At 43.1% G+C, this 26748-nt stretch overlaps 1 protein-coding gene across 1 annotated transcript in view; it reads left to right on the top strand.

The window, feature by feature from the left end:
- Nucleotides 1-26748, top strand: part of TRABD2B (TraB domain containing 2B) — a 266418-nt gene that overhangs the window by 4094 nt on the left and 235576 nt on the right. The window lies entirely within an intron of this gene.

Below are 26748 nucleotides of genomic sequence, written 5' to 3'. Positions count from 1 at the left end.
GCAGCTGCTGGTCACTCAAAGTCCAGGCACTGGCTATGGTAGAGCTGGTTGTCAAGGTGTTGGAACCACAGCAGAAGGCTGTGTTGGGAGCCTGGATGCAGGGGAATTCATAGCAGGTTTGGGTCAGGTTGAAATTTCACTGCTCCTTGTATTTGAAGTTTCAGGGTTTTCATGGAAGGTAGGAACAGAAAGAGCTGAGGCAAGTGAAGAAGAGGAAGCAGACGAGTCTGTCTGACAGCACTGATATTTATGTAGAGAGTGGCCAGAAAAAGGCAAAATCAAGTCGGCCAGGACTGAGGACTGATGAGGGGCAGATGGCGTTCCAGGCCTTCTCGTGGAATCCTGGCAGAGGCCCTGCAGCCATGACTGACTGTGAGCACTCCTCCATGTGCCCTCTGAGGGCCAGCTGGGGATAGGGCTAAGTTTTCTCTCTTCTTTGGGACCCTCATGTGGGTCAATGATGGGAAGCTCTCCCCAGGCTGTTGTTGGAGTAAGGAGAACTTTGATGGTGGCTCCTGCAGCTGCTCAGGTCTGTTGCATCCTCCCTGATGACCCAGGGCTGTCATGGGACCCCCATCACCCTGGAGTGATTGGAGTGTGTCCCCACTGAAGGTCTGTACCGTCAGCAAGGGGAAGGTCTTACTCCTCTACCCAAACTGCTGTTCCCTGGGGAGGTGGGTGGCATCCCTTGCTTGTGTTTGATCCTGTTTCTCAGCAGGATCCCCAGTCCCAGACAGTGTTCATAGCCCTTCCTGTGCATTAGAACTAAAATCCCTCTCCCATCCCATCCCGAGCTTGCTCTCCTCAGGGACAGTCTGCATTCAGCTCATTGCAGATGCCCTGAATTCCAAGATTCATAGGGAAAATTTTGTGTCAGGGTCCAGCTTCATGCCAGCCTGTTGGTGGGGAAGCTGTGAGGCTGGTGGGGAGCTGCCAGCACCTCCTTTTCTCCCCCTTGGCTGTTTGGGAAGCCCCGACTCTGGTCTCCTCCAGCTGCTATCATTTCCGACTGCAGGGGGAGATGTTAAATATCAAACCAGTGTTGATTGGATCAGAGACCGCCTCAAAGAAAGAAACCTCAGACTGTGCCAGATTAAACTTCACACTTCACCATTCTCCCCCTTTCATTTCTTTGCCGCCTCATTCTCTGCACAAATAAACCTCATCTCCCCGCTTTCTACCAATGAGACAGCAATCATGGGGCAGGAATGACTTTGTTAACAAAATCAGTCTTCATTTCCCAGGTCCTGCTGTTCCATCAAACCCTAGGACATGGCAGCTTTGATTACTCTGGTGATAGGATTAGAGGGGGGAACAAGTGCTGGTTAATAAAAGGCCGATGGGTGGTCCATCATGTTTGGTCACTGACAGCTGTGCAGCCTCGAAGCTGGACCTTCAGTGGCAAAACAGTAATATACACAGTGATATACAGGCAGGGCCACATCCTGGACTCTCTGCTCAATCTGCCCTGTCTCCTTGAAAAACGAAACATTTCTGTGATCACAAAGCTGGGGTTCTCTAAGCTGACAGGACCAGTGTAACTGACTTCCAAGAGAAATTTACTTGTTTGTTATAATGAAAGATCCAGGATCATAGTTTTCTGAACTGGATTAAAGGGTTCAGTTTCAGAGCTAGCTGACTTTTGATAGTCTGTATAGTTTATATGAAGGAGTAATACTGGGGTTTTTTTTTTTAATTTTTGAAATAAAAGTGGCTTTTGCATAGTAGAAATGGCACCTTCTTGCTTTTAGAGAATTTCAGGCTTCATGAAGAGAGCAGGAGTCATCAAAAACAGCATCACCTGTTTTGACTGCTGAATGTTTGTGAAAGAGATGTTGTTAAAGGGTTTGATTACACATAGCTATACATAGGGCACATAGTTTTCAGCTTGCTGGCTTTTGTTAAGCTATCACTCCCTTCACCCTCTTGTGCCCCAGGGTAAACAAATTCCCCCAGCAGAATTAACCTCAGGGTAGAAATTCATACAGGAGAAATAGAAATCCTTCCATTTAACTGCCTTTAAATACTAGTGGGAGCTGCTTTATGTCTTCACCAGGGGAACTGTTGAGGATGAAACTATGCAGGTATTAAAACTCCAGCAGTGGCAGTAACACCTGAAAGGATCAGCAGCTGACGTTTTATTGCTGTACCCACCTGTAGGTGTTGCTCTGCACAGCCAGTGACTGTGTGCTCCTGCCCCACAGCCCTTTGGAAGGCTCATCCAGGCATTTGGTGCCTATTAAGCAAGCAGCCAGTCACTAATGATGGCTCGAGGGGCAGCTGGCAATTCATCTGCTGTATTTATTGTGTATATAACTGCCAGAAGTGTTTGTACAACAGGTCAGGTATGAGCCCTTCCTTTCCCTCTGATCCTTCACACCTCCCTTGGTAACATCCAAGCCCAAGGCAGGTGTACCTGCCTCCCACGAGTAGGTCTGGAGGATTCTCCTGGTTGATTTATTTGCAAAATTATGGGTGCTGCTTGTGACTGGTATTAGGCAGGAATTACATCTTTATAAGATGAGCCTTGAAAGGGAGGAATCCTCAGAAAACAGTCTGACACTCAAGGGAGTCCCTACTGTACCTGAGGCAGCTTAACATTACCAGTGTATAGAAGTCAAATAGCAGAACTGTGCCATTTTTTCTGTGTGTGTTTGCCACCTCGGAGCTGCTCACCCAGTAGGTGCAAAAGCCCCTGTTTGGTAAATGGTATTTTCACAGTGATTTGCAATATGTTTGTTATTTGCTGTCACTTTGTGATGCTGTTGCAGCAGCAGTCAGGATTCTCCTCCAGGCCCAGGGTGCTTTGCTTATAAACAGAATGAACCATTGACCTTAAAAACCTCAACTTCAAGTATAGTGCAGCCTACAGTCCTCAGAAAGTCTTTAACAGCCTCCCCTCAGCTCCCTAGTGAGTAGCAATCCACGTTATAAAGCCAGCCCACATCATTCGGGTGAGTCAGAGGTTCCTGGATTGCAAAGGCCAGAAATGATCTTAAGCAAGGGCGCTCACTCACCTTGCACTCCTGCAGAGAGGAGATCAGTGGCAGGGCTCCTGGCAAAGCATATTTAGGGACTTCAGAGGGACATACTGTAAAATAACAGGTTTCCCCTGTGCTGGGCTTTGCACTGCAAACCCTTATTAATCTTTTCACTGTCATTAGGAGTTGATGAGACAGGTAAAAGGCAGAAGAAATCACAGTGTTACTGATTGAGCCATGTGAACTTGGTGTGATTTCTTTCATCTTTTGGTCCTGTTAGCGAGGTTCCCTGCCTACTTGGATGAAACTTACAGCTTACAGTCGTAAGCTGAGTTCCCCAGAGCACAGTGTTTAGGTTGTAGCACAAAAATCTCAAAAAGAGATTTTCAGCAATGACTGGTGTTTAGAAACTTCACTGTTTTTAACTTTCAAGGGTCAATGTTTAAAGAGCCCCATTTTGCAGGGAAACTTATCTGCCTGGTGTTCTCACACTTCACCAAATCCCTCTTCCAAGCAGACAACCAGTACAAATGCTTGATGGCCACTATCCTTTAAATCTGCAGAAGGCACTGTGGGTTGATGACAAAATTTCAGTATCTTTGTGAAGCTCTCAAATTGTTTCTAGGTTGTAATTACTAAGACATTTATTTCTGAACATTGCAGCAATTTGTGAACTTAATACTCTTTCTGTAACCCAAAGAAAGACCATTACAGTTTCCAGCTCGCTTGAGACACCAGAAATTAAACTGGTGCCTGCAGAGCTTAAAACTGCAGATACCAGTGTTTGAACTTAATACCTCAGTTCTTGGCTGGGATTGGAGCAAGACTATGTTCTCTAGGGAGTGGGAGCAGACATGCGACTAAACTGTAAGCTGGTTGTATCCATCACAACAGCTGGTAGTTATGGTGTCTCCATGGATTTGCTTTTTCTGGTCCTCAAGCTACCTTGTATTATTGTTACTGTTTATTGGATCTAATTGATATTTAAAGGCACAGAGAATAAAAGGTGACCTGTTTAATACCTGTCAGAAGCTCAAGCAGGAATTCACACTCATGTCCGCTGCTTTTATCACTAACTTATTCCAACAGTAGTCCTTCATATTTGGATTTCCAATATTTTAGAGCTTCTGGTGCAAGTCATTTCAGAACTTCTAGCACAATATAAATGAAGGTTGGTAAAAACTGTAAATTAAAACCATGTGCTCAGCATTTTGAAATGGATATTGTATGACTTGAGTAGGCTCATTAGCAAAATTATTTTTAGTTTGAATGAGATCAAAGGCCCAAGATTTTCCACTCTGAGGGTCATTTAGTATAGTCCTGGACACCCCATTTCTCATCATGCATAGACTCCCATAGGCCAGTTATACCTGAAGAAATCATCATCCCTGAAATACTGTAATTAGATTTATTATCAGTGGACCACTGCTGATCACCTCTGTCCAGGCACTGCAACAACACTGAGGGGTTGAAGAGTCTTGCAGATGTCAAAAGCGATTCTTCAAAATCAGGATTGCAGCCCATGCTGGTGGGTAGCAGTGTTAGAAGCGAAAGACCAAATCTTGTGTGTTGTACCCATTCCAGAGTGTCCCTTGAAGCCAGGGGTAACACTGAACCATTCCCAGAAACTCCAAGTAGCACACAAAGAAAGGATTGTAAAAAAAGAAGAGGAAACTATTCTGATTTCTTCTTTTCCTAGGCTCAGATAGTGTGGAAGTTACGAAGCCTTCCACATGAATTCCAGTCCGGAGGTTCTTCATACTTGGGTATCCCTGCAAAACAGGAGTTAGCTAAGATGGGGCGAAAAGCTGGGAATTAGCAGTGGGTTAGCTCTATCAACATAATTAAGAAAATAGCAGTAAATGCTTTATGTTTTCCCCAGATTTAATTAAACTTGCTGCTTGTACACTAACTCTTGTGTTGGGGCACCTGTTGGGAGACACAGATATCTCCAATACATAAAACAGAGAAAAAGCTGCCTTCATAGAGCAAAGCAATATTCATCAGACTCCCTTAGTGTGCCAAGGAATGAGTAAAAGGAAACAAATCTTGCAGTTTTCTAACCTCTTTCCATTTTAATAAAAGTCAAGTTACGAGGAACACAGGGAAAGTATTTCTTTCAAGTAGGTGGTTCTGTGTCTTGAAAGTATCCCCTCAATATTTTAGAGACTGTACTAAATCCAAGGTCTCCATTAGGCTTCCTCACTTTTGTTAACAATCACCATGAAGACTGATTATTCTCTGTACGCTTTCTGCCACTGCACAAATTTAGCTTTCCTTTGATTTCTTGCAGCCTTTTCCTATTACAGGTGACAGCATAATAGTGATGGGGAATATTTATTTAAATGTGAGACCAAATGCTCACAGTGCAGGAGTTTGCAGAGTCAGCAGAGGGGGAGAGGGCAAAAGCGTGATTTGCCCAAATTTTTGAAGGTCTTTGTATTCCTGGCATGTGACTAATTCACAGTTTTAGAAATGATCATTGAGATAAATGTTATTCCAGAAAGAAGTGTGATGGGACCCCCAATGTGTCTCATTGGTTCTCAAGTACTGGTAAAATCATCATAGCACTATTAATTGTGAAAGTGCTAAGCCATACACCATGAGAGGAACTGGTCCTGACATACTGGGAGTCAAATGGGATCATAAGTTGTGGTTTGCTTTCAAGCTGAGGTAATTCTTTATTTTTGCGGTATCACAGATGCAGGAGAGGTGCAAGTATGCTAAAGGGCCTAAACATACTGTTTTTATAAGAGTTAATGATACAAAAAGCCCTTCTTTTTCATAATGAATTTCCTGATTAATACAGGAAAAAGCTAGAAAGAACATTCTCAGAAAAGCTCATTATTTGCCTGCTGGAGAAGATAACTCACTAACACCCAGAATTGAACAAAGTCAAGTTTCTAATACAAAGGTACGGCCAAACCAATTCTTACATGGCTTAGCCTTTGAACAACTGGGATGCAGTTCAGCTCCTTAGCATTTCTCCTTTCCATTTACAGAATAGCAGCAAGAAAATACCTCATCAGTCCATGAGACCAGGTTATACTATCCTGAAATAATCCAGGTGTTTTGGTGGCAAGATGAAGTTCAGAGGCTTTGCAGGCATGAAACACTGTCCAGCTTTATAGATCAGCTTGTCCCTGTCTGCAGACTGGCACTGACCAGCTTTTTACCCAGCTAATTGTGTGAGGCCAGAGAAGATTTTCTTTATTAACTTGAGTGGCTTGGCTGTGAAATGAGACATACTGTACAGTATATAACTCAAGCTCGTTTTCAAAGGCATTTTTGTTGAAGCTGGGTATCCAGAGAGATCTGAGCCTTTAACCTGTAGTCATCTGAAACACACTCTAGAAACTTCGTAGTTTAAGGTCAGCATTTGAACTGGTTCATGTTCCAGTAATGGAATAGTGCGTGCTTAAAAAAAATACTCAATTTATATCTAAATGTATAAAGGTGGGTTTTTCTTCCTGAAAGTGAAACTGACTGTTCTGAGCACTTGCTGTGTGTTAACTATGGCTGGATAAGCTTGGAACAGATGTACCCTGTAGGGGCTTCAGCAAATCATGGAAGTGGAGAGAAAGCATCATTGATGCATTTGTACATTCTCAAAGCTGGAAGTATTAGTTGTTGGGAAGCACTTGTAGTAGTAGCCTTCTCTATTTTAGGAAGTACAAAGAGCTACAGTCTCCCAAAAGGTGTCGTATTTTGGCATATTTTGGATGGGTTTTGTCATTACTGACAAAGAGATCCCAGTGGAAGATATTCCTAAGAATGCAAAACACAATCACTAAACTCACACAAGATCCCTTATCACACTCTCTCTAAAGTTGTTGCAGATTCATTTGAATTACATTGGAAAGATTTATCTCTTATTAATGGAGCGCTCTTCATTTTTTAAAATTTAGTTGTGCAACACATCAAATAACAATGTCATAACACATCATAAATCAGTTTGTTCACTGAAGGATTCCACATGAGTTAATCTAACATCCTGGACACAGTTCATGAGCAGTTAATTTTAGCATTTCTCTTTGATACATATCAGTTAAGGCAAAGCAACTCCAGCCATTATGGAGTAGAGTCAAAACTGGTTAACAGCAAAGCAAGTACAGACAAAGATTGTTCATAGATAAAGCCTTTGGCAGATCATTCAAGGGATCTTTGCTTTATATATAGAACAATTGTAGCTCTAATACCAGCGGTGCAGACACTCTGGGACAAGGAGAAAATACACACACACACACATACACACCAAACTACAGAAGAAAACCACACACACCACTTGGTACTTGAGTCTAACAAGAAAGTCAAGCTAGAGTTCACCAACCTTGACGTAGTTACCAAAAAGCTCCGTGGCAGGCAATGAGATGGAAAGAAACACCCCCAAAAAAGCATTCAGGAATTATTCCCATTGTCAGTGTGGGAGAAACTGAGAATGTTTGATTTGAAACACAGAGTCACCCGGCGGCCTGCCAAATGCCATTTATCTCAAGGTCACGCAATGTAAATAACCCAAGGGTTAGCTCCAAAGCAGGAGGTAGCTAAACAAGAGTAGGGCAAGGTATTCCTCTCTCTTCCTTGTGGATGTTTGGCATGCTACTGACAAGATTTTGAGGCCTGGCACTCCTGACGAGTCTGGTATATTAAGAGCAGTAAAACACACCAAAAAGCAGAGAATAGCAGCTAAATGTAGCATCATGGAAGGGACCATGGTTTGAGACCTAGCCACTAAGCTGTTGCGCATTTTCTGCAAGAATTAATCAGGGACACTAATCAGAAGGGAGAACTTAAGCAGAAAAAAAAGTTCTCTTGGATGCTTAAGTCTGAAAAGACTGATCCCTGTTGCACAGTAGGGACAACCAATGTTTATTTACTGTTCGGCTGGATGGTTGCATGAATTTTTCTGTTCTTCTAAAACATGAAGTATCACAACCTTTGTACACTTTTTAAGAGAACAACAAGTTTAGCAACTGTCACATCAATAATCCATCACTATCAGTCAGGGAAGGAAGAGGTGTGTTTTCCTGAGAGTGCTTAGACCTGAGGGTATAGCTTGGAATATTACCATGGGAGAATCCCGAAACACTTGGCACCTGTTCTTCTGTTCTCTGGGGCAAAGCTCAGTGTAGTTCCCGTTAAAACAAATCAAACAAGTTGGCAATCCTTGTATTGGGAACCCAAAACTGTATCTCTTGAAACTGGGCAAGTTGTCTTTCCTCCTGGTTTATGCAGAAAGGAGTTTCATGTAGACAAATTTATTCAGGGAATGAGAGAGAAAAGAAATGTTAGTCAATATTTTTCTAATTTATTTGTGATTTTGTTAGGCTAAAAAACCAGACTGAGTAGAGTTACTTGTGATTTCATGTTGAATTTTTGATGCCATTGAAACAAGTGAACTAAACTCACTAAGTCAGAAGGAGAGTTTCAAACTAAAAGTGTTTCAATTCAGCCAGCACCACTTGAGGGTCACTCTCCAGAGTCCTGCATATCTGTATGGCCTGAGCACCATTCCATCAAAACAGCAGGGAAGCAAGCTGGGCACCTGGATAAGGAACCCTGAGTCTTTGTATACACAACATGGACAATTTTATACCTGTAGGCCTTATGTAACGTGTTGGAAACTGAGGCATGACTTCAGAGGCTAAAATATCCCAAATGCATTACCACATCTGGGGCTAAGACTATGATTTTTCCATCTATAAATTTCTCTTACACCTTTAAACTTATTTAGTACTCTTAGAAAAAGAAATATTTGTATGCCCAGGGGCTAGAGTTGATGAGATGGTGATGTGAAGGGGACATCTGGAGAAGTCCAGGCTGTTTGTGAACTTCAGGACCTACAGCTCTTTGGGCAAGGGATTGTGGGACGCATCTTCATCCCGTGGTGAATAGAGTGACTCCACCCCTCTTTGCTATTTTAGCTCCTAATGGAACTGATTTTCTCAAATGCAAATTATCTTGAAAAACGGCAGAGAGCATAGACTTGCATCATTAGCAATGAACCAAGGGCTTGTGTGTTGCAACAACCTTTGTTGAGGGATTATTGTGTTGAAAATCCACTGATTGTGGCACAGGCTGGAGAACTCAGCAGTTCCACTTTACATGTCCTGCCATCATTCAACAGGCAGACCCTGTAGCTAGACATCGCAGCAGGGCAGCCAGTTGGCTTCTCCCGACCTCCTTAGGTTTCCAGATGTCATAACAAAATGAGAGAGAGAGACTTAGCCATCTTCCATGTGTTTACGCTGGAGCTGCTAGGCAGAGACCAAGCCACAACACTGCACAGCTTTTCAAAAAGGACTTAATAGGCCTCTCTGTAAACAGATCTAAATATTTGCTCCAGTGACATTTATCGCATCACACGTCTGGCGCGAGTGTTTCGTCCTTGTTTTGCTTGCATGTTTGGATTCTCTTATAAACATTAATGAAGTGCTTGAATACAAATGAATAATCCTCCCCCTTTCTTCCCACCCTGGAGGGGAGGGGAATGGGAGGGCATGAAGTAATAATAGTTCAACCTTCGACCCGTAATTGCTTGGTACATTTTGATGACAGTTTTCTTTCTCACGTACTTTAAAAGACTTTATTCGGCGTGTACATCTATGCAGAAGGCATTGCACCTTTCTTCAAAGGCAGCTGCAGCTGGAGTTGGAGTGGGGGGCACTTAGCAGGCAGTACTGTGTCATTTGATGTTTGAATAGTCGTAGCAAGTTGACTTGCTGCTGGGTTCCCAGCAGGCTGCCAGAATTCTGCCCCATCTACAAGGCTTTTAACAGAGGATGTATTTAATATATTCTTTCCTAGGTGTCTGCTGTTGAGCTGGGCAGAATAATGGGCCTGAAGCACCTCAAATCTAACTCCATTTGACAGTTCATCTACCTCTTGCTGGAGAACTGGGATCATTCAATAGATGTTTTCCAATTACCTGCAGTTTCAATATGACTGGAGACAATGTGTTTCCATATAGCCCCTTTTCTCAATTTCTTTATGGAGGCCTTAGAAAGTGGTTGTCTTGGTCTTGCTTCTGATTTTGTCACTAAAGGAGAAGGAGAGAGTGTGGGGTAAGGAAAGCCTGACCAAATCTTGTTTCCATAGGTGGTTTCTGTGGACATAACCTTTAGGAGATTATTCTGTTGTCTAGGATATGAGAACATAAACCAAATGTATTAGAAGCCTGTTTCCTGATCCTAAGAGGGGTGAAGTTGTGAAACAGATCAAGGCATCATCCCTGAGCCTGTTCCAGCCTGAGAAAACATTGAGTATCTCATTCCTGTGTGGGAGCAGTTACATTACTGCTCTTTTTTCCCTGTGCAGTTCAAAATGTCACAATGTCTTCCATGCACAATGAATTACCATCATCTCCTGCCAGGTGGGACAGTGCTTTGCTCAAGACCTTGCTAAGCATCTTTAGTTTCTGCAGCTGGGCTTGTAGGAGCAGTGGTTTGGCTTGCTTGGAAGCCAGTAATAAAAGAAATTTCCTTTTAGTCAAGAGGGGCTCTTCAGAAATTCCCTGAACTCATGCAACTAAGCTCTCAGTTCGTTGTTAAGAGCAAAACTGCTGCATTTAAGCTGTGGGACATAAAAGAAGTAATCAATATTCAGAAAGTAATCAAAAGTTCATTCTTCAAAAGGTCTTTAAGAAAAAGATCATCCTGTACAAGACATCTGCAGGTTTGTTGTGTGCAATACTACTAAGTGCAAAGGATTTATGTCCCAATAGTCAGGCTTTGGGAGGTCAAGACTAATACCCAAGAGGGAAAAAATGCATGTGTTTCCTTCATCTGAGTGATTAGGTATAAAATGGGTTAAAAATTAATACTGTCTTTGGTTCAGCTTGTATATGAAACCATTCAGTCTGCACGTACTTGAGTACTATTGGAAAGTGCCTGTCAACTCCGTTAATTATCAAATTGCTTATTCAGTCTATGCATTCCTTGCATAAATCCATATCAACTTTGCCTCTTGTAACAGTGTTTGTTTATATGAGCCGGAACTCTCAATCCTGAGCAGTCTGAAATGCCTCTCGAAAGAATTTCTTCGTCTGCACCTACAGGGACCCAGGCTAATTGCTATTCAGAGGATGCTCTGTGGGCTGCTTTTTCGGTGAGGAGCTGGGAATCACAAAATTGTCTGGAAAGGTGTTCTCTTGTCACTTCTGTCCATGTTGATAGATCAGATAGAAGAGACTAAAATCGTTACAGTTCTCAGCAGCTGTGAAGTCCACACTGGAAAAAAAACCAAAAACCTTGGAGAAAGGGATAGAAAAAAGAATTTGCTGATATTTTTGTTATCCTCTGCCTGATGTGCCAATACTAATGGAGGCTTTTTTTTTTAACTGACTATAGTCCAGTGCATTCCTGTGTCCCCGTCGCTCAAGCATTGTGCCTTTTGCTCATTTGTTGGAACACAAACATGGAAGTGTATTTGGAACTAGCTGGAGCGTTAAAAAACCAAAATTAAGGCAAGCTGCCAGATCAGAATCTAATACACAACATATGTTTACAGGGTTATAGTCTCTTGCCATGCTGGCTTTAACAGCACTCCAGTGTGAAGTAGAGTTAATGCCTTCCAAGGCCTTTTATCATCCATCGTGCTTATCAAAACAGTAAAAATACTGGTTTTATTTCATCAAATGTGCCTTTCCTCTTGTCTGAAGCCCTTTGATTTCCCCACCACATTTGGGATCAATGGAAGAATATGTCCTTGGTATTGTTTGTCCAGTTCTCCTCCTCTTCACAAGAGCTTATCTGCCTCAGGGGTGACCAGGTTCATCCACCAGTTTGGCAGGCAGCCCTGAACAGGACCCTTGGTTTGAGAGAAGACAGTAACGTTGAGCCCCACGTGCCTTGTGCATTTGTTGGGTAACTTATGACACTTTATGAAGAGTGAAAGGTTGTCCGAGTGTTAAACACAGGGGATTGAAGTGAACAAGGTGTTCTAAGCTATCTTGGGCTACCTGAGCTTGTCCAAATGGAAGTGGTGTCGTTGGTTCACATGTGTTTGCTCAAACCAGCCCTTTCTTGGGAGCCTTCTGCACTAGGCAGAGGTTGGCATTTGGTGTGGCCAGTGGGCCCCACTGAGGCTCTGTGGTTCCTTTTGGGCTGTGCCTTAAACTCTGCTGGTGTCTCTCATCCCATGGTGCCTCTACTAGATCTATGGGACCATTGCCACTGGAATCTGCTGCAGTGCAGAGCAGGCAGTTCACGGCAAGGACTCGAGTGACAATTCATCATGTAGGAGTGGGGTGCAATGGACAACGCTGCAAGGCAGAGGGAATGGAAAACAGGGACAGTTGTGCCAGACTCCTGTCACCTCCTGTGGCTGCTCTGCCCAGTGTGCAGTACACACTGCAGAGCTCCTACAGCAGCAGCTGGATGCAGCCTGGAGTATGCAGAGTTCGGGGAGATTAAACTTGGAAGTGTCTGAAAATGCTGTGGGATGGGACAAAGCCGTGGTGGGTATATGAGGCTCTGAAATAGCAGCAGCCCCTCACTATTTCTTCTGCTCATTCTCCAGATGTGGGATATACCTATCCATGATCCATAAAGCATTCTAGGCCAGCTGGACTCCATGGGCTCTATGTGCACTATTCCAAGCTTATCAGGCGAGCTCTGTTAGCAGGAGGCAAGAATTTTCTGGGGCCTCAGAGACAATCCTGACGTGGCCTTTCGTGTTTCAGTTCTCTGCGTGCAAGATGGGCAAGATATTAGAGCTATTTATTTTTGGAAAATGCTTTTTTTTTTTTTTTTAACAGAAACAGTGCTCATGTAATTTTTTTTTATTTGAGGAAGAAAACGTTCCTTGAAATGTCTCAGTTTCAAATTTAAAGTGAAGTTAGAAAAACCCATGAGTCTCATCAGCAAAAGAACAATCTGGTGAGTGACCCAAATGGAAATTTTTGGGCTACTAGTGCGTAACAGCACATTGAAGATAGAAAAGGCTGAATTTGTAACTTTTTTATTGAGATATTATTATTTTTCTCTTCTGAGCTGTAGATAGCAACAGAGGTGGAAATCTTGTAGCAGCTTTGGATGAATTTGCCAAGGGAGAAGAAAGTCTTCCTGTGCCCTCTTGGTGGGAGCTCTCTAACACAGCTCCACGATGACTGACTGGCAGGTTGTTTGAGATAGGGTGACTTTACCTCTGTAGAATAAGGAAACTTCTTTACAGACATCAGGAAAGTAATAATGCTTTACAGCTTACTTAATGTGCCATTTCACCTGATTTGCAGCAGGTCAGGTCTCTGCTCACATCAGTAGTGTCATGCTGTGCAGTCATTGAAGTTCTTGAAGTACAGCTGAATGACATGGGAGGCAGGACATGGCAGTTTCACCTCAACATTTCATCAAGGAGGTCTCTCTTGGATTGTCTTAGCTTGAAGTTCATTTCAGAAATAAGAATCATGTACATGGAAGCCACATGTAGTATAAATACTGGCCTTGCATTTCTTGCAGCTCCAGGCTTCATTCTTTGTAGCTCAGATGACCCAGATCTCACCAGACAACCAACTTACCCTTTCACTTGAAGACACAGACAGAAGAGGCGGTCATGGTTTCGACTTGGAGGGTTCATCTTTTTCTTTTCTCCTAAGAAATGTCTTCTTTCTGTCACTAAGGAGATGAGCTGCCTAGTTCAGCTTTTGAGTGAAAAGTTTAGCTTCTGCTTGCAATTCTTGTTTGGCTTTGCTCTTTGGTTCTAAACAATTTCAGTATATGTTCCCATTCTGTTTCAGTTATGCCTGTTTCTATTTGAGTGGTCAATGCAGAGTAATGTTTAAGAGATTCAGTCAGTAAAGTCCATATTGTCTAATTCCTTGGACACAGTGACTATCAGGACAATGACCTCTCCCTGACAAAGGCTCTGTTTCCTATATTTCAGCAGTTTCTGGGTCCTAACCACTTGCTCTGTGCAGAGAGCATTTGCTGTGTGCTTTGCTGCTGCCCAAATGCAGATGTAGGTTTTGGATTATGAGATTTCAAGTTCTGAGAATCAGCATGGGTTTTAATGCTCTTGATGACACAGCCAAATAGTGTTGTTATAATAAAATTCAAAATTCATCTCTGAAGCACCTCTTTCTAGTGTTGCCTCATGCATTCTCAACTAGCAACGTATTCCTTTGTCTAAGTGACTTCCACTGTTGGAACTTTTTCCTAACATATTTAAGGTTTTCCTTTAGTACTTCCAGATGTAGTCCCTTGTTTTACCATTCTTCGAGTCTGTAAATATATTTTCTCTGGTTCTAGTACTGCGCAGTTATTTGATAGACAAGATCATGCTCTCTCTTTTAGGAGTCATTTATTAAAGAAAATTTTTACAACTGCAGACAAAAATCTCTGCTTCTGCAGAGATTGAATTTCAGTTTTGTCTTGTTTGTTAACCAGGATTCCCACCCCTTCTGGGACAGTTCCTAGAGACACCTCGTGGCTGTCAGGAGCTCTACAGAGTGCATCGCGCTCATGTCAAATTGATTTATTCTAAGCCTCAACATCCAGAGTCATTTGTGAAAGAGTTACGAGTGAGGCTGGCAACCTGCTAACTAAAAGCTAGAAATATTTTCAAGTTCTTCTCTGATGGAAACAATTAAACAAATCCGTTCTAAAGTGGAATTACCCCCCAAACCCAACAGCAACATGTTGTCTGCCTGACTGTAATTAAAACTATCGAAGGAAATTTTCTATTCCAAGATGAAAGGAATTGTTGGCTAGTTCCTAGATTCCCATACCCCAGTTTATACTCCCATTCTGTAAGAAGTAAAGCAGGCAGCTCAGACTACATGGATGCAGTTTGTTGCTGGGATTCTTAGCTTCTCAGTCAAAACCACACTAGTCAGTTCAGAAAGTCAAAAAGCAAACCCTATTCCTTCAAACACAGAAGTCCAGAGTGAGTTAGACAATAACCTTTGTGCAAGAGAAAGACAGACTGACTTTTTAAGGTTTCAGTTCATCCATTAATGTAGAAATTTAAACAAGTGAGTCCTGGTGAGATTGCTCACCAGGGAATAAGTCTTTCTAATGCTAAGTGAGCAGACCTCGAATCAACTATCTCTTTGAATTGTCAAAGTGTGCAGCCTTTCTTGTGTTTGATACAAACTCTGTGAAAATGAGATTTTAAAGAACAGAAGCCTTTAGAGGAATAAAGCATATATAAACCAAGCAGTTTTACTAGGTGTAATTGCTCTAGACCCAGCTGAATAGAGTCTTGTGATTACATTAGTCTTATGTGTTTAGATCCAATTATTCAAGATTATATCTTATCATAATGTACTCACAATTTCATGTATATACATATAAATCAAAAGGATAGGTAGGGAGGTGGAAATAGTAAAGAACTATTTGTCATTTGTGTTACCTCTCCTTTCCTCAGTGAAAACGGAATCATGCAAAATGCTGGAAACCATCTTTCCGTAACAAAGGAGAATAGTGTCCTACATACGCTTTGCAAAAGGCTTTGCCTGAAATCAGGAGGTCCAAAGTGTCAGGAAAATTAATTCACAAACACCAGAGGTGTTTATGTCCAAAAAGGAGACAGAGGAGTCCTGTGACTTTATTTGAAAAGGGAGAGGCCATGGGCATTTCCCATGGGGTCTCTCGAATTGTTGGGGGACGCAACCCCCTTTTTATCCTAATTCCTGGCCGCAGCACTCTCTTCCTTTCCCCATTGGCTGAGATACTCAGAAGGTACAGACTTCCCAAATTGCCTATTCTATGCCCCTCTCTAATATGCACTCCCTCTTTTTGTTATATAAAAGAAAAATCCCTATTCATAATTCTATTAAGTCTTTGTTCTTTTTCTCTAGGTTCAGGAATTTAATATGGCCTTGACTGAGCAGCAGTCTGTGGTGATTAGTAACATCTTCTAGAACTGAGAGTTTTCTTCTGTTACTTCCCTATCTCTAAGCTCCAAGCCCTATCTACAAGCAGATTCACACAGTCTGTTTGTAAAGACACATGCATCTTACTCCTTTCGAAAGAGTCCCTCAAATTCAGGGCTTAATTCCTACTTACAGCTGGAGTAAGGAGGTAAAACAGTAGCAAGAAGAATAGAGCTATGGAAAGTATGAATTCAGAGTGTTTTGCTCTTAGTGACAAATCCCCATCTTCATGAACACAGAAACGTGAAAGCAATAAAAACTGTTTGTCTGCTTTGCTGATTTTTAAAGCATCCTGGTCAAGAAGGAGAGTCTCATTACTGAAGATAACAACTCCAAGTCAGTAGTAGACTTCATAAGGATTTTTTTCCTTAATCAGAACCTAGAACCACCTAGAAAGGGTTAGAGTTAGGTGTTGCCATGCTTGAGCTGAGATCGTTTCTAGGGGTACTTCCACACACTTTCCTTAAATGCCCAAGCAGCCTCCTTGCACTGGGCTGCCTGTCCAGCTATTACTTCTTTCTATTCTATGGAAAGCACACACTAGGTAGGGTAACATTCAGGTCTTCCAAGCATTAAGGCTTAAAAAAAAGTCACCATGTTTACTTCAACTTTCCCTTTCTAAATTGCTTTGACAGCCCTGTGCTTTTTTAACTCGTTTTGGGGAATATCCAGTCTGCCATTGGAATTATTTGAATTGTACAGAAAGAAAGGAGGGCCTGTTTCCCTCCGAATTCCATATATTGTGTCGCTGGAGCTTTTCATGTTCCATAAACAATGTTCTCTTTTTCTGACCCTCTCCCCCTCCTGCCCATAGCCTGACTTTCTATAATTTTCTTGACATGGAGAACCCAGCATTTTTGTGAAAAGCTATGACTGATTTTCTGCAGCTTTACAAACAGGAGCTTGCTGGTGATTTCAAGAGGATCAGGTAGTTTGATGCAAGTGAGATTGGGTCGGGTCTCTGGGACTTCAAACATGTCTCAGCAGTGCATCTAGTTCTGAGTGATTGTTTTCCCTTAAAGCATTCATGATCTCCAACTGGCAAGTCTCCTCTCATAACTAAGGAGACATTTGGAAAAAAGTTGGTATTTTTAAATGTCTTCTTAATCCCTGTAGAACTCTAGCCACATACAAGCAAGTGGCTTCATTTTTCCACACACTACTCTTTTTTTAGTTAATAATTCAGTTATTATGTGAGGGAAATCTCGGGAGGTACTCAGAGTTGCAGGCACTCTGCCGTTTAAGTTCATTTCAAACTTCCTATGAGTCTTTTAATACTTGAATGGTGCTTCATGGTCTGTCTTTGACGACTCATGAAGCTGGATCCCAGGAGAAAAATCACAGCCTAGATAAGCAGCCATGGTAGATACTGCAAAAGCAGTAGTGCTTGTTTTGCACTTCGGTGGCTTGATGCCTCAGTATATTTTTGTTTCTTTCTTTACCAGGAAGATGGATAATTTCCAATCCTGACGACCACGCATGGGAAGGATGAATAAGCAGTATTTGGGAATGGAGTCTGATTGGTCACACCCTTGTCTGGTTGTGCCTGCTGGTGCATTTTGCGTAGCATTTCTGGCATACTTTTCTGTTGAAGTGAAAGGGTTATTGCAGCATTTGATTTCAGCCTTTTAAAGGCTTTAAAAGAAGTGCCAAGCCCCTGTAGTCTGGAAGCAGCAACACTGACCATGTGCCATGTCACGGAGAGGGAAAGTAACTCCTTTCCAATGTTTGCACTGAACACAAGTGTCACTATAAAGCTCTAGGTTGCTGTTAAACTGCCTTGCAGCGTGATGGCTTTGTGGTGGACCAGAGAGGTCTTGGGTTAATGTCATCTAATGCATCCTAATGGGTAGCCTAATTGTAACTGCCATTCCAGCTGTCCCTTGTGTGTTTAACTCATGTAAATGAAAACCACAGCTTTCCAATTTACTCTTCAGCTTGAAATATTATATTCTCTTTAAGTAATGTGTTTTAATTGCAGAAGCAAGATACAATATATATATGGAAAGAGTGGGTGAGAGCAGGCAGGTTGTATATAAAAGCAGGGCTTTTTAGCTGTTTCTTTTCTTCACTGGTGACCTGTCTTCTCTCAGCTGGCTGCTGACTAAACAGACAGAGAACAGGCCCCAGCTGATCCCGAGGGGTGAGGCAGCAGGTTGCAATGTGTGGTCACCTATCCCAGCTCCCATCTGCTGCAAGATGTGCAGATGGTTGGACACAGCACTCTGAAGCTTGCACATGCCCACTTGATGTCAGTCTGGAGTGACTCTCTCTCTGATTTACGTTGGCAGAGAAGATCAAAACCCAGCTTAAAAATTAGGTGACAGAGACATAAAAAAAAAGGGGAGAAAAAAAAAAAAGTCAGTAGACACTCGGAGGCTGGGAAAGGCTGCCAAACAAGCATTCCTGCCCTTGCTTACGATTCTCCACCACATACAACTGGCTGTGTACGTCTGGGAGCAGGCAGCATAGTGATCTATTCATAAAGGGCCAAACTCAGGAGCCGACCTGCAAGGCTTGAGTACACTGACTACACATGGGGAAGGTGCAGCAAGGGCTCTGAGGGGCTTCTTGGAGTTGTGCAGGACAAAAATCCCCTTCTTTCCAACTAGCTAGAGAGCAGGCACATCAGGGGGAAAGAATGGTGGTGTGCTTAGGGCTTTACACTGGGTTTTGGGACAGCAAGGACCAGTTCTCTAGTTGAGCAGAGACTGTAATTTCTGTAATCTGCAGCTGCCTGGGTCCTTGTGAGGATCCTTGTCACTGCTTAGAGCTCCTGCAGGGATGCTCTGATTTAGATACTGCCCAATGCTCACTACAGGCCTGAAGCAGAGAATAGCCAACACTGCAGAGTGATGATTTTGTCTTCCCTGCACTTGACTGGTTGACCTTTGTCGTGTCATGTTCCACCAGGTCCTGACAGAGAGAGATACATTCATGGGGTACATAAACTGCCGTCTTCTAATGATGATGCTGTTCATCTATGCCATTATGGAGAACTGCACTGAAACCCAGTCTTTGCGTGATGTAGAGCCTCTGAGTGGGGCAGGACAGAGGTTGTGAAGAAAACAGAATACTTCTCTTCTAAGTAGACAGCCATAGTTGTTGTTTTCAGGACAAGGGTTTGTGTGCTCTCATTTTAGGTTGCATGCTTTTAGCCTCACCTCGTCCATCTCACACCAGGGGGAAGGAGTCTGCAATGCCACATATTTCTGTGTCTCTTCTCAAGTGCAGGTATAAACTCCCATGTATAATCTGCAGCATTGGAGCTCCTTCAGGGAATGTTTAATTTCTCCTGTTATTGGTGGTGTGTAATTGTTATTGGTAAGCAGGGCAATTTGTTGTTGGTACAGGGGCAGCACTATTAATCTGCTTAGTGAGCCATTCCTACAAAGGGACAGAGAGACTGACAGTGAATGACAGCTATTTTTTGCATGTGCTTGATTGGTGTTTCCACTAAGTCCTTAGAAAGGCTGGAGAGTATTGCTGCTCTTGGATGTCCTCTCACTGGTACCCTCTTAACATCTGAAGCAATCTCAGATCAGCATCTGAACATGAAAATGCAGTTACAGTTATACCAAGTCTTTCCACAGAAAACCTACTTGCTTTTAGCTCAATATTGTCTTTTCCTCTACTTTTTTTACCATCTGTTTTATGATAACTTACCTTTGGGAAACAAAGCTGCTTGTGGCACTGAGCAGGTGCTTCTCAGCATTTCAGCTACTGGCTGTCCATATCAGGGTGGCAGCTACTTTTAAGATGTTAGGCCATCACAGGGGTGTGAGTAAAAGTATAATCTTGACTCGAGGTTTGCTCCTGATGTGTTTAAGAAATAGCCTACAAGGTAGATTTGTGGCAGCCCTAGATGGGGTGCTTCAAATATGCTGGTTCTGTCAACATTCCTGATTTCCTATCCCTAAGCTAAGTCAGGCTCTGCCAGATTTCAGCATTGGGTGATAGGAAATTCAGAAGTCAGTTGCTAACAGTCACAGCTTGATTGCATATGTACACGCAGAAACACACATGCTGAGGGAAAGCAGAAAAACAAAGCTCTACAAAAGGAGTTATTTATCTGGTTCTTTGTTTTCCTCCTCCCGCGTGTGAGCATAGCTGGGATTCGTGCTCGGCTGGGGGTTTCCAAGGGGCAGGCAGCTCATGCAGAGCCTCCTGTGAGCTGGGGGTTCGGAGCTTGACTCCTCCACAGAGGTAGCTCAGTGTGAGGAGCAGAGCTGGGCTGACCTCACACCATGAGAAAACGAGGCTCTCAGTAAGTGATTTGGCTAAGAAAAAAATGGTAGAAGGAAAAAAACTAAAGAAAGCTTCTTCTGCGCGGGGGGTGTTTCAGTGGTCTATTTTCCACTGATCATTAGAAGATTAACTGCTGGTCATGTTCCCATTTAGGCACTCTCAGAGCTTTTTTGATCCTGGGCAACAGGTTTATTTTCCTAATTTATTGTTGCTCTTAGAATTTTAAACTCAAATATAAATTAAAGGCTTTTGTTCTGTACAATTTAAAAGCATGTCCGGGATGGGGAGCCCAATATTTGGCTTGGCTTCATGTTCTGAGATGTATTTCAAGAGCTTCTGGGCATTACCGGGATGAGTTTGGGGCTGATGTTTGTTTTCTGAATTATTTTGGTGCTTGATGTTTCTTCACTAAGAGGAAAGGTCACTGCCAGCTGTTAAGCACTGAAGAAGAGCAGTGGTTGTAAGGAGCCTGTTTAGGCAAACCAGTTGTTGGAGTGTACTTTTAAAACAGGACAAAGTTAGAAGCTGTTGTGTTATCACAGATAATTTCTGCAACCATTAGGAATAATATTCCACTCTGGAAAGAAAACTTCCAAAGACATGGAGAGGATACAAAACCTAATGAGTTACAGCTACAAGATCTGCTGATTATCCTCTAAGACAACTCAGAATGTATCTGCATCCAAGAATCTGAGAATCCTTCTGTAAGCTTAATAAATGTATGGGGAATGTGAGCAAGCTGGCCATCAGTACAAGCTAAGATAAAAATATCTCTAGGAAAAAAAAAAGAGTGAGTACAGTCCATGCTAAGGGAAGAGAAACATCATAATAAGAGTTTCTCAAACCTTATAAAAATGAGTCTCTGTTGATTCGAGGTTCAGTGCAAAATGGAAGTGAGCTCCATTAAATAAGTTTGATTTTTGTGACCAAACCTTAGTGTTTTTTCATAGATCTCAACACTGAAACAAAGAGGACCTTACTTTCTATGGCATGTCTTGGATGGAGGTATTGTGGGTTGGCTGGAACAAGTGCTAGTTTGGGGCTTCAGCTTTTCAGCAGTGGTTCATCATTGTCCTTGATGCGCTGACTGACCCAGGGCAAGTCACTTCAGCCCTTCCAGATTTTGTTTAGTGAGGGACACTCTGAATTGTGATGGATGGTAATTATATCCCCTCTCTGTGGGGACCTTGTGGGCAAGGAGATCCCATCTTCAAATCACTTCCATCCAAGTGCCTCTGCAGTGCTGTGCCTGCCAGATTTGCTAAGCTCTTCAGGGTGCCATGCCTCTTCTGTCTTTGAAACTTGTCGAAATATCCTATCCCTCAAAAAAGATACATTTGGGATATCAATAATTGGAATACATTGTTCTTGGCCCACGGGGAGTCTTAACACAGCAGATCTACCTTAAACACAGCGATCAGCCTGCAAAAGCCAACAAAATCCCACAGACCAAGTGATAACAACTGTTTCACTTTCTTAAATCTCCCAGTAATCTGAGGGATGAGTGAGCTTCGTAGCTGAGAATTGCTCCTAAGTACAATTTACTGGGGTTTGTTTTTTAATACCCGCATTTATTAAGATTTTTTTTTTTTTTAAAGAAGTCTTTTCACAAGATTTGCCAAAGAACATAAAGGTTTGTTGTAACGGATCAAATCACTTATCCTTATAAATCCACTACCCTCTATCTGCCAGTGATGACTTGGCTCAGCTCAAGACTCAGCTTGTGTAGTACAGCTGGGTGCAGGCAACGCAGTGCTGAAGGGCTAAAAGCCTCCATCCTCCCATCCCTCATTCTGACCATGGCAGCCTGGTGTTGGCATCTCCTTCTTGGTGTTGTCAAGGCTGCACTGCCTCTGGTTGGGAAAAGCTCAGAGGAAGCAGGTAGGCTCCCGAGAGGCTTTGTACTGAAAAGCTGTCCTCTGGCCAGGTAAGCGGGACAGAAAATTTGATGTAGAGTTTTTTCTTATCGTGGCTCCAGTTTCTTTGGAGGTTGGAGTGATGGGAGAGAAAAATTCAAAGTCTGAAAAGTGATTTGTGGATCACAACCATGCATAGCAACTGCCAAAAATAATAGGGTCTTGTATTCTGGGTAATCTACAGTAAAAACAGAGACTGACTACGAACTTCATCAGCAGTCAAAGGCTTTGAGCTCCATTTCCACATGCATTGGTGTCACAGTTGCTCCCTGCACTTTCTAGAGATGAAGCTGTGGCAGCTAAAAGGAGGTGTCACACATAGGCAGAAGGATACCTCATGCTGCTGTTCCTAAGATTTCAGAAAGGCTGAAGGGCATTTCTTCACTAGGATTAGACATTTGGGATTTTTTCCTTGCATGTTACAGAGCTATATACCATTATAGAAAATGAAGATTCCTGTTGTAGCAAGGCACTGTCTAAATCCATCTGTCTTGGGACAGTCACTTCTGTGCAAGCCAGTGGGTGAAATATTGTTCTAAGGGAAGAAATCCAGCTGCTCTCTGCCCTGAATAGGCCATGTAACCTTGGGACAGTTGTGCTCAGTTTCCCTTTTCACCTTGTCAGGCTTTAACCATGTGGTACAAGACAGTTGCTTGTTGGAGGAAGGGCTCAGCTTGCCATCATGGACAGATGTGAGAGAAGAGGAGGAATTGAAAACCCTCATGTTTTGGATAGGAAAAAATATCCCGGTTATGATCTACTGTTGCATGCATAGGTCAGGGAAGGATTACCCTGCGGTTAAGGAAGAGGATGGTATCAAGGGACAAGTTCTGTTCCCAGCACAGCCACAGACTTCCTTTCGGACCCTAACACTTAATTCTTTGTGACTTTGTTTACTCACCTGTCTGATGGGAATAATACTGCCTACATCAGAGGCAAGTTGTGCTACTCTATGTTGATGCACGTGGTGTTAGTTAGGAACATTAAAATACTTTGTGATCCATGGATTTTTTAAAAATGCACTGTAAATGATCAGGGCTGTTACTTGAGATTTTAGTTCCAGACACGGTGCCATAAATCAAAATACCTCCTTTTATTTCTTACTGTAGAGTGTTATAAAACATCCAGTGGGCAAAAGGTTCCATTTCAGAAAGCAAATGCAAGTTTTGGACAGCCCACCTAAAATCTAGTTTTATATTTAGATTTTATATATGTTATAGTTCCCATAGATTTTTGTCATGTTATTTTTATTTGATGTTTACTGGCAAAATGCTCCTCTCAGTTTGTTAGTGTTAAAAGTTTGTTAGTGTTAGATCCCGGTTGTCCAGTACCGTTTGCTTCCATGTTTGGTATTTTGAGTTTTACTTTACATTGCCCTTGGCTTTAGAGAACTAAACTATTCCTGTGCTCATTATTCAGTTGAAATTTGGAAAGAACTTCAGATCTTTTTTTTTTCCTTTCAAGTCTGTTTTTGTTACAGGCTTCAGTAGCTCACTGAAAAATCCTTTAAGGAAGACACCAAACAGGAAGGTGGAAACCTCAGTTCACTAATCCTTTCTGATCTCAAGCTGTCTGACACCTGAGGTCGGCTACAGAATATGATTTTATTCAGGAGATATTCTATTCTATAAAAGGTGTAAGGTTTATATAGTTTATAAAGGCATATAAAAAACCCCTTAAGAATAGGTTGTCTGGGATCACTAGGAAAGGCTGTAGCTTCCACAAGGGCCACCATTTTAAAGAGCCTCACAGGTTTGTAGTGGGGAGCAAGGCCCTTGTCCTCAGTAGAGAGTTAAGTTGCAGCTCCATCAGCCAAAGCTCTCTATCAAGGCATGTCTTAGTAGCAGCAAGTGCTTTCTTGTGTGATCAAACAGAGATGCCCAGTGGGCAGAGCAGCCTGGCTCCCAGGGCCACCACAGGTCACCTCCTGTGAGCCCATGGTGGTCAGACAAGCCCAGAGCTGGGGAGGAAGAGTCATGGTCCAGCTGAGGCTGTCTGGAGCCAGCCTGAGTCCAGTAGCCCTGACCAGACTAGGCTGAGGTACATGCTGTGATGCCTCACTGGTGTGTGGAGAAGAGTCAGGTAGGGAATGATTACTCAGGAAGCCACAGGTGCTGTAGCCTCCCTCTCTGCTGGGATGTGGCCACAGCAGCAGGAATTCCCTGTTCACCTCTTCAGTGCTGGCACAGCTCCTCAACCTGGGGGTCAACATCGTAGTGCAAGGTGCCTTTCATTTGGGAAAGACACAAAGGGGGCCGAGTATGCTGAATGTACTGGGGAAAAGAAACAACTCTGCAGGTTTGTGTAAAGAAACTCAAGACCAAGGATCAAGTCCCTTTCTCACCCTATTTTTTCCCTTTCAGAAGAAAGCACATGGGGAGCAAGGATTTGTGATTCAGTGTAAGAGGTAGCCTTGTACTCCAAGAATAGTGGAAGTACAGGAACTGTGTCACTTGGGCAGGGAAAGCCTTGAACATCCCTGTTTATTGCATGCTAACAAGCTGTTTGTTTGCCACAAAAAGAGAAAATCCCAGTTCCATTTGGTTTGAGATCAAGGCAAGTGTCAGCCTTGGCAAACTTCATCCCCAGCTTTCATCCAGCTTTAAAGTCCAGTAGGGAGCAAGTTTTGTATCTGGAGTGTAGGACAAGAAGCCACAATCTCTTCTCACAGCTACTTCCTCCAAGATGAAAGATTTTTCTGACTTTTCGTGATGTCTTTTTCACATCCTGGTCTAAAACCTAGACTTCTTTTTAGTACTACACAAATCCTTACTCCTAGACTTGAGACGTTTAATTTTCGTTCTTTTTTTATCAGATGTTTTCCTGGATGTGAAACCAAGATTTCTGGGTTAATGTGTTGTCCCTCCCCCTTTCTTTAGCTGGCTTTGGCGTCTGTAAACAGCGTTCACAGTCTCTTCCACTTCAGCAGTTGCAAGGGTCCTTTGCTGGCCCTCTGGGATATTGCTGGAATTTCATACCCCCACTATCTGTTTTCCATGCAAAATTAGTCAAAGCTACTTGCGCTCTGCCCGTGTCTATAAGAGACACTTCCTCAGGAGTGGAGACAGGAAAATGGGGGAGGGATGGGAGGTGATGAGAGGGAGCAGGGGTCCATCCCTGCGGTGCACGTCTGGATGCAGAGGAAGGAGCTGAGGGAAGGGGGAGGCACAGTTTATTGTGCTAAGGGAAACAGAGAGGACTTTCTGCCGGTGCTTATTGACACAAGGCTCAGCGGTGACTCCGCGCTTCCCTGCCGGCTCGAAGTGACGGCCAGAACAGGCTGTCCTCTTGTTCACTGGGATCTTGTGCAGACAGACTTCTTGTGGAGGGATGGATCCTCCTTGGGGAGCTGGCGAGAGGACAGAAATGCAGGATCCTCTGGCTGACAGTCTGCTTCAGGGGACAGACATTTTGGGAAGCCTACAACGATTAAATTAGGGGCGTCTTCCCCAAGGTGCCACCTTCGAATTGCCCTCAAAGCCAGCTGCTCTGGTGCTCAAAAGTAAAGAGTTATTTCTGTCTTGGCTGTCCTTATGGGACATGTCCAGCTTCAAGCCCATGTCCATGGCCAGTGTGAGCGTCCAGGCTGCCTCCTCTTGGCTGATGCTGTTTCTGGTTAGGAATGACCCGAGTGGATTTACAAGCTCAGCTCAGGTGCAAAGCAGAAAGTGGCTCATCCACAGTGTGCTGGTTTGGTGCACAGGCCGAGCCTGTTCCAGGAACCCCAGCTGTGGATGCAGCATGTCCTTGGTGCATGCTGTGCCCTGGAAATACAGCCAGAGAGTGCTGTTGTTCATTTAATTGTAATTTAGGTGAGGATTTGTATCTTTATTCTTGGAAAACCCCCCAGAAGAACCCTGTGTGCCCTGGCAATTTATCTTCCCCATTATGAGCAATAAACATGCCATTATGGATTGAGGAAGGGGTATGAAAATCTTACTGTGGTTGGCTTAGGCAAGGAAATCAAAGCACTACAGGAGTCAGTTCTTGCATTATCATAGAAATTTCCCTCAAGTAAATGGCTTCTGCTGAATTGTTGGAAGGCCACATTGGACTGCTTTGGTTCTAGATGGACATACATCCTGGCTGAAAGAAGGGAAAAAAGGGTATCTGGATGAGCAGGCATAAACAGTGAGGTGAGAAGAATGGGGTGTTAAGGAATTTAAGATAAGTAGGAGAAAATGTTGGAGAAGGCACTTGCTGTGGCACTGACTGGTGTTCTGGGCTGTATTAATTAGTGCTAAAATAAAGTTTTGGGGATGCAGGTGAATGAGATGTAAATCAGCTGGAATTTGCAGGAAAGGTTTTGCCATTAAGATTGCTACTCTCTCTTGGCAAGGATGTTTGGAGGTGTGAGGAGCTCTGGTTACTGGTCTTTGTGTGTGGGAAGGTTTCTATATTCAGCTCAAAGGACCATTAATCAACAAATCCAATCCCTTGCTTATCACAGGTCATGGAGAATGGCAGCTCATTATTCCAGGGGAGAAACCCATAGTGGTTAGGTGGCTGAAGCATATTTTCCAGAGGCTTGGCCAGTGTGTCTTTGAAGAGAGAAAAGGATGACCCACCTTTTCTCTTGGGAACTGAATTTCAGATTTGCACCTCTGATGCCTGTTTGGATTTTGCAGGCGTTAGAAGGTATGGGGTGGCTTCTTAAGGGGACCTCAGGGAGACAGAGGCAGGTTTAGAGCAGCTGACAGCATGTAGAATTTCCTTGAAGGTGGAAAAA

This window comes from Corvus hawaiiensis, chromosome 9 (genome assembly GCF_020740725.1).
Source record: "Corvus hawaiiensis isolate bCorHaw1 chromosome 9, bCorHaw1.pri.cur, whole genome shotgun sequence".
In the NCBI taxonomy this organism is placed as follows: Eukaryota; Metazoa; Chordata; class Aves; order Passeriformes; family Corvidae; genus Corvus; species Corvus hawaiiensis.
Note: the sequence above shows the minus strand (reverse complement) of the source record. Positions and strands in the feature narration are given on the sequence as shown.